This window comes from Uranotaenia lowii, chromosome 1, assembly GCF_029784155.1.
Source record: "Uranotaenia lowii strain MFRU-FL chromosome 1, ASM2978415v1, whole genome shotgun sequence".
NCBI lineage: Eukaryota > Metazoa > Arthropoda > Insecta > Diptera > Culicidae > Uranotaenia > Uranotaenia lowii.
In genome coordinates this window covers 190,599,264-190,606,893 of record NC_073691.1, presented here as the reverse complement: position 1 = coordinate 190,606,893, position 7,630 = coordinate 190,599,264, and the positions used below count along the sequence as shown (strand labels likewise).

The window sequence follows — 7,630 nt, the reverse complement described above, 5'->3', positions numbered from 1 at the left end:
ACGGTAGATGACACGCACAAGACGCTTTACGAATCTATGGTTAGGAAAAACCCAATTCGAATATGCTCAAAAATGAAACTCAGAAACATGTTTTAGCAAGGAATAATTTAATGGGCTCCTAAATATCAGTATCCGTATGATCCGTACTAAGCCGATGACATAGTGCGCGAGAAGCTGCTAATGCGAACGTGAAGCGTACTGCGGTTGAGCTATCAAAACTTGTTCCCATTTACTTACCATTGGAATTGTTTCGAGCTGAAAGTGGGGAATAATATACCAAGATGTTCCGCCGCTCGAGTTCGCTTTAACAATTCGCATCGCTTCGCTCTCACTTGTCATTGCCCTTAGAATGAAAAACAAACAATATTATTTTATGAACATTCGCAAGTGAATAAAAGTGGGGCATTTGATTCAAAGGATTGTGTAAACATATTTCTGAGTTTTATTTTTCTGCATATTCAAATTAGGTTTTTGAAAATCAGAGTTCTGCAAACCAGCTTAAGCGTGTAGCTCTATGTCATAAATAAAAACAACATTCTCGTAATTTAGGTACCGAAAACATTTCCAACAGAATCCGTAAAGTTTTTTTGAAGATTGTGTTGCCGGAAAATCTTATGACGACAATAATTGTGGATCTTGGGTTGAAAAGGTAAGCATATGCTCAGGTGCAATTTTTGAATGATTTAAAAGAAACTTGTTTGTACTTCTAGATTAGATGAAACTGGTTCCAAAAAGACGGAAATGTTATGCAATAGTTCCAACTTAGTAAACAATGCCAGCAAACAGATTCCAGTATGATTGAAGATACGACGACGATTTTCCGGCTGTTGTTATATGATTTATTTCGGATGTGTTCCTGGACCCGGGTATTTAACGGTTCATTACTGGTGTAGGTGTTGAGCGAAATACTTTTATTCATCATTCGTTACAACCGGGCATTATACACAGGTAAAAACTAAATTATATTCATTATTAGTGCAACTCATTCGAAAAATTTGTTTTTATTTTTGGAAATCAACAACATTGAACTGCTATCATGTTCATTTGCAAATGCTAAGACAATGTTAACACAGGATAATCACACGAGCATGATACAGACCTTTTGTCAGTTCTCTATTTTCCATTCTTAACCAGGCAGAGCCTGCATAATTTCTGTTACTTAAACAAAGTTATGGCTTCGCAAGAATACATAAGTGAAGCTCAGAGTGATCGAGTTGGAATGTAAATGTACTGTTCAAAACAACAATTACTTATTTTTAACATTCCTTCTTCAAATAAATACATTTAAATACTAATGTATAACCTTTATCATTCTTACAGGTCGTGGTGATAATGATGGTCCATTGCGTACACGAAATAAGGTTGGGTTCGTTCCGAGAGGATCATGAATTGGAACAACTCGCGAAACAAAAAAAAGCAATTGTTAGAATACCGTTCAACCATTTTACCGACTTAATAACATTTTTGTATGCAAACGATAGCAAAAAAAAATGAAACTTTGTTCGATGGATAGTGTCTATAAGTATTATTCGTCTAAAAATTTCTAAAAATAATATAAGTTATAAAAATTTATATTCATATTTAATTAAAATATATCAAATTGAATTCACCTGAAGTTATTATTTAAATATAATATCCATATTCTGAAAAAAAAATTATCACTCTTCCCAGAAATGACTTACTTAAACGATTTAAAATATTTTTTCGTTTTTTTTCACCTAACACATAGTTTTACATTGATTTTTGAGTTAGATAAGTTTTATTTTTAAATTAGAATCATTTGCCTTCAGCATAAACGAAATAAAAAAAAACAAGCTTCCATTCTGTATCATTTGAATTCAATGTAGTTTGAACACATTAAAAATTACTCTAGACTAATTTTAAATGGTTGACGATGTAAAATTAAGCTTCACGCATTACATTGGTCGATGTGTTTTTACATTTAGCAATCATTTCCATCGATTGTAATTTTGCTAGCCACGATGTAATTTCGGATTGAAACATAAATTTGTGTCTTAAGCGATGGTCCAATAATTTGCATCGCTTTCGATGTAAAATTCACTGATTCAGTTTTTGCTGTGTAACATCCTGTGCACATTTACATCTACTACGCTGATTCTTACTGACCTTGGGTCTCTAACACTACGCACTGGTTACATATTATGTACCCCTACGCCATAAAATCTGGGGCCTCTAGCCATAATTCCCATCTGGACCTCTAACTACGCTATACCTGTGATAGGAGACCATACTCGCGCTAAAGTGCTCCACAGCAACACTCGTTTTCGAATCACCTTTCACAGTACACGTACGAAACTTTACGAAACTACTCTGATGATTCTCGGCGAAGACGTCATTCTACACCGACTTGAGTGACTTACCCGACTGAACCATTTCGTCAAATCACGGAGGGAGACCCCAGAATTATTCCGAACTGCCTGGTGACCTTCGCTCGTAGTTTCCGATCCAATGCTGCACTTCTACGTTTGGTTTGTTGAGCGTGGTCTAGCGAAAAAGTGTCCCGGTAACGTTAGAGCACGGTATTCATGGTCGATTAAGGTAGTTTGAGAGCTTCGGAATGACCCTCCTGACCATGTTAGGTTTTCAACGTGGGTGTGCACAGTGTTTTTCTTGTTACTCGCGTTCCAGCGTTCCATCTTGGATAACTTTTCAACACGTGTACCAATCCTGGCGAAATTTTCACCACTAAGTAAACAAACCTTCCAGGTCAAAACGCTGTCTCGAGTTTCTCAATGCGACAACTAGAGTCGCTGCAGTAAATAAAAGGAAACGGCCTATTACCACTGATCACACTGACATGACACTTAGAACAAAAATTCAACATTTTTCTGTCTAATTTATTTTGTCAGATTTTGTAGGTTCGCAATACCGACTGCAGGTGGCGAACCTGAAAAATGTGAAAAAAATGCCCTGTAGGAAAAATGTACCTGTTTAGCCCGATTTTATCGTAGAAATTGCCTGTTTTTTTTCAAAGTTGGGTGGCATTTCCTAACTGGAATAGCATTTCTTCAAATCGATCGATGCGCACTCTGGAATCGATATTGCGTACTGTTGGAAAAGTTATCCAGAAAACGAAATCGAGTGTCCAGTCAGTATGGTCAGTGCTATTACTCCTGACCATACCCACTGGACACTCGGATTCGTTTGTTAGACAGTTTTTCCGCTGTACGCAATACCGATTCAAGAGATCCCAAACTTTCAAGAAAAAATAAGCGATTTCGACGGTAAAACCCGGCTAAACAGGTAAATTTTTCATACAGGTTTTTTTTTGTCAAATTTTGCAAGTTCGCAATACCGACGGTAGGTGGCAAAATTAGACAGAAAATGATCGGATGTGTGTCATGTCAGTGTGGTCAGTGCTAATAATATGTGGAACAAACCTTAAATTCCAACCGCCAAAACACTCAAATTATTTTGTAGCATAAATTGAACCAGGCAGTCAACAGTGAAAAGCCATTCAAATCAATGTCCCGACAACTTTATTCCGCTCAATCCACCGCGATCGCGTTGAAATCGTCGTCGTCGTCGTCGTTGGGTCTGCTTCAATGCAATTAAATGCGTCGAAATTTGATTGCTTCTCTCGGCGTCCGCAGCCAGCTTGTCATCGATCTCCGTGGATTTTTTCTCCCTTCTAATTTGCCTACCTGGTGCTCTGAAAACTGTCAGCTTGGATGCTTTGAATTTACATATCGATCGATGTAGTAGGTAGTAGCCGAACCGATTAGATTGGACGACCCTTATTCGGTCGGTTTGAGATGAGTGACTTCCTTTTTCGTGTTTCGATGATGATGATGATGATGCTGGGGGCAGAGGTATTAATAGCGCGTGTTTCCGGTTGTTAGCACTGATTTTTTCGTGCATAGTTTTCACCCAGTTAGGTTAATTGAGGAATGACAACAGTTCGGTCGATGTTTCTTCGTTTGCGTTGGTGATAATTAAGATCTAGCAGCAGTGATAAGGCTGATTTCCGCTGCTGCCGATGGTCGCCCAGCGTTCAGCATTTTGACTCGGAATAAATTGAGCGATTGAAAGTCATCATCCAGACAGAAGCATCTGATTTAGAGCGGGAGCGCGTTATTGGATTGGAATTCTCCCCGATAAAGTCATTAAACGATCGTTGGAAGAGAATTTTAAAAAAAGGAACAGAAATTTAAAAAAAATTCTTCGAGTTTTCAACTAGGGGAAAGTTGGGTAAGACGAACACTTTCGATGTCTCGAAAATAACAATGTTTGCCTCAGTGTATCAACACTTTCGAGATTCTTTGTTGAGCAAGCAACATCTCATAAAAGTAAACCAAACAAACAAAAACATTGAGGATCCACCATTTGGTGTAACAGAAAATAGTCAATAACTTGCAACATTATCGGAAATTCCAACCATTGTCGGTGGAAAGTTTATTAGGCTTCTCATTGATCATCTGGAGGAAAACCAGCGAACTTTGGTAGATGGGCTTGAGCAAAAAACTTGTTGAAAAAAAAAAAATTGCTAGGTCGGGTAAGACGGACACCTTAAGGTCGGGTAAGACGGTCATATACATACATAAGTTTCTCCAGGTATTAAGAACTTGGCAAGAGGCGTCGAGAAGCACTCAACATCTCAAACAGGTCATGAAAACTGTAAAAGGTGATCTCCGGTTAAGACAGTGCCTATAAAATACGGAATTCCGAAAACCACACTACTTCGCTACAGGACTCGAAAAAGCTCCTTTTGCTTACTTTACCGATTTACCCGACCATATACTGCTACCCTGTATAACTGTAAATTCAAAAGCTTTCCATTTATTACAGAAGGACGAAATAGAGAGATCATCATAAGGATGAGGAATCAATCCACCAACTTACCGAAATCCGGCTCGAAGGACCAACTAAAGAATCGTCAATGATAGCGTAATCTTTAGCGTAGTAGACGGCGCACATCAAAAATTAAATTGTTCTAGAACTTTTAGTTTTCAAATACAACAGCAGCGGTATATTTATCCAGCCTTTTAAAATTGAGTTTGTCGATAGAACATCGAAACTTTTCCGTCAGAAAAGCTTGAGATCGTTGAGGTTCAAAATACGCTTCCAGCTATCAATGTTCAGACGATAAATTTCAAATCTAATAAAACCATTACCCGGTTGTCTCCAAACACCGGGTGCTGATAATTTCGAGAAAGAAGAATGTTGACGACAATGGATGGTGATGATGATGACGATGCTGACAAAACTGCACCAAATCTCTCCCTTGTTCTATCTACCAATCGGAATCAGAAGAAAAATCGAATTAAATGTCCATTTAATAGCCATTATTATCATCATCACAAGCATCGGAAGGGCACAGCGTCAGCGTTTAGCACAATTTACTTCGAAATATCTTCCGAAGATTTGCTCTCCCCCTTTTCGCATTTGCCAAGGGTAGGTTCGTTTACTTTAGCTTCGAGCAATTGTTTATTCCAACGATTGGCTGAACCATTTCTCAATGGGGTATTGTTTTTCCTCGATTTTGTGCTCACATCCACACAAACCAGCAAGGGTGGGGGAAAAAGCCGTTCCGAAAAACGGCTGCCATATTTGGGCTTTGTAGATGTTTTTGAATGTGTTGTGTGAACATAATTTCAAAAGGAAATTTTTCCCTAAGGGGAGTTGCTGTTAAACGGTCATTTAATCTGACATGAAATATAGCCGACAAAAGAGGGTGAATCTTTCTCGTTGCTGTCGAATGTAATTGAATTTTTATATAGTCATAGTGCTTTGTGCGTACATATGTTTCGGACATTATTGTTTGGTGTCATGAAGTGGATTAATAGGTAACAGTTTAATTTAATGAAGATTGAGTCAACTGACGGGGTGGAATCGAGGGAGGGAAATGGAAAAGGTTAAGGATGCAATCTGTCAACCAAACTGTGCACTTTGATAGTTCTAATGTTGGAAGGCCACTTAGAAAAACGTGAATATCAGTATTGTAATCGTTTGTTTTACTCAACGATGAAAAGTTTCATCGGATGATTCATAGAAATTGATTGGTTTTATAAACGTGAATTTTTAAAAAGGGTTTAAATAGTGTATCTCCGCCCAATGACTTCGTATGAACTGTTATGAAGTAAATGTGTCAAAAACGAACACACTTATAAAATCTCAGTGAAACTTCAAGTTTTTTGAAGAGATCATAATTTATATACCCACAAATCAGACTCTACTCCAATAATGAACTCATTGGAGGTGGAATTATCGGCATAAGATTCTATGTCGGATCGGCACTGACAGGCTTTTTCATCGCTGGTACTCTGCATTAACTTAAGTTTAAAATGTTCGATTCTGAATAAAATCCAGGATGGTTTCTTATATTATTTTTTTCATAATCCTAAAATTATTATCCAAACATTGAAAATGCCTTTAAGTTTCGAAAATCATGAATCAAATTTTGTAAGAATTGCAAAACCAAACTTCAGGATTGCAATACAATTTTTAATAGTTAATTTCGAACGATGATTCGACGAAATACCTGACAGGACAGCATATCTAGTCAATGCATTTTGAGAGCACATAAGGCACGAAACAATTTTATAAATTTACCACCTCAAAAAAATAATAAAAAAATCATGTCATAGGTTTTGATACCTATCTTGATGTAATATTCCCAAGCAACAATTTAAGTTCTATTAGAAACTGGAAGGGCACTTCAAAGCCTCGTTATAAAACAATGTTTAGTTATATAAACCCCATTAAAACATTTATAAGAGTAAAAAGGCCCACCTACAGAAGGTTCTGGAGGAAACTTTACAAGTAGCTTATACAACCATTCAAGCTTAAAAAGGAATTAGCGAAAGCCGGTTTAAGGTAACCAATTCTCGTTGCTGAAAATTTCTCATCGTGAATCAAATTGAATCCGAAAAAGGTTTTGAAATAGTTTTAATCAAAATAAAATATTCTGACATAATAAAAAGCTTTTAAATTTCATTCGACAAAGACAAAAAAGAATGACAACTATATTTTATATATTATATCAATATAAATTGATATTTTCGGCTATCTTCAAGGACAAAGTTGTTGCGGTTTTAATAATATCGGTTAATTTTTCGAAAAAGTGGCTAATAAATCACGCCCCCCCATAATTTTAACAAATAAAAGAACTAAATTTATTTTTTCCAGTCATAACATATTTCCGTTTCGTACGAATGTATGTTTCTAGTCCTCAATGTCAGCAATTCATTCAAATAATTAAGCGCTTATAATTTTTCTTTAAATAATCGACAGTAAAAAACGATTTAAATTGTAATATCAAATGAAACAATATTGAAAATTTTCCTTTTTGCATTAGGAAAAATGGCGTCCCTTTTAAAATGTTTATTTGCCTGCGAGAAAAATGTATAAGTCTAGATGTTCTGGGAGAAAGTTATTTTAAGAATAGTTTTTCTTGCTAATATCAGTTTTGCCCTCGCTAAAACCAAACAATCCTGTCGCGGATCTTTCTGAGTGCTATTGTCTTAATATGGCTAACTTGAGATAACAGTGTAACAAAACGTAAACAAAAATCATTCTCGATTTCATCGAAAAAACTCAATTGGAACGATTCTGCCTAATAAGTCCGAAACGAAATTGACCAAAACATATTTAAAGCCGTCCGTTAGGT

At 36.5% G+C, this 7,630-nt stretch overlaps 1 long non-coding RNA gene across 1 annotated transcript; it reads left to right on the top strand.

Moving 5' to 3' along the window:
* Nucleotides 1-532: 532 nt before the first annotated feature.
* LOC129748475 (uncharacterized) lies at nt 533-1,474 on the top strand. Its single transcript, XR_008737741.1, has 3 exons — nt 533-649; nt 711-948; nt 1,321-1,474. It is a non-coding gene; the product is annotated as an uncharacterized LOC129748475 (long non-coding RNA).
* The last annotated feature ends 6,156 nt before the right edge of the window (nt 1,475-7,630 follow it).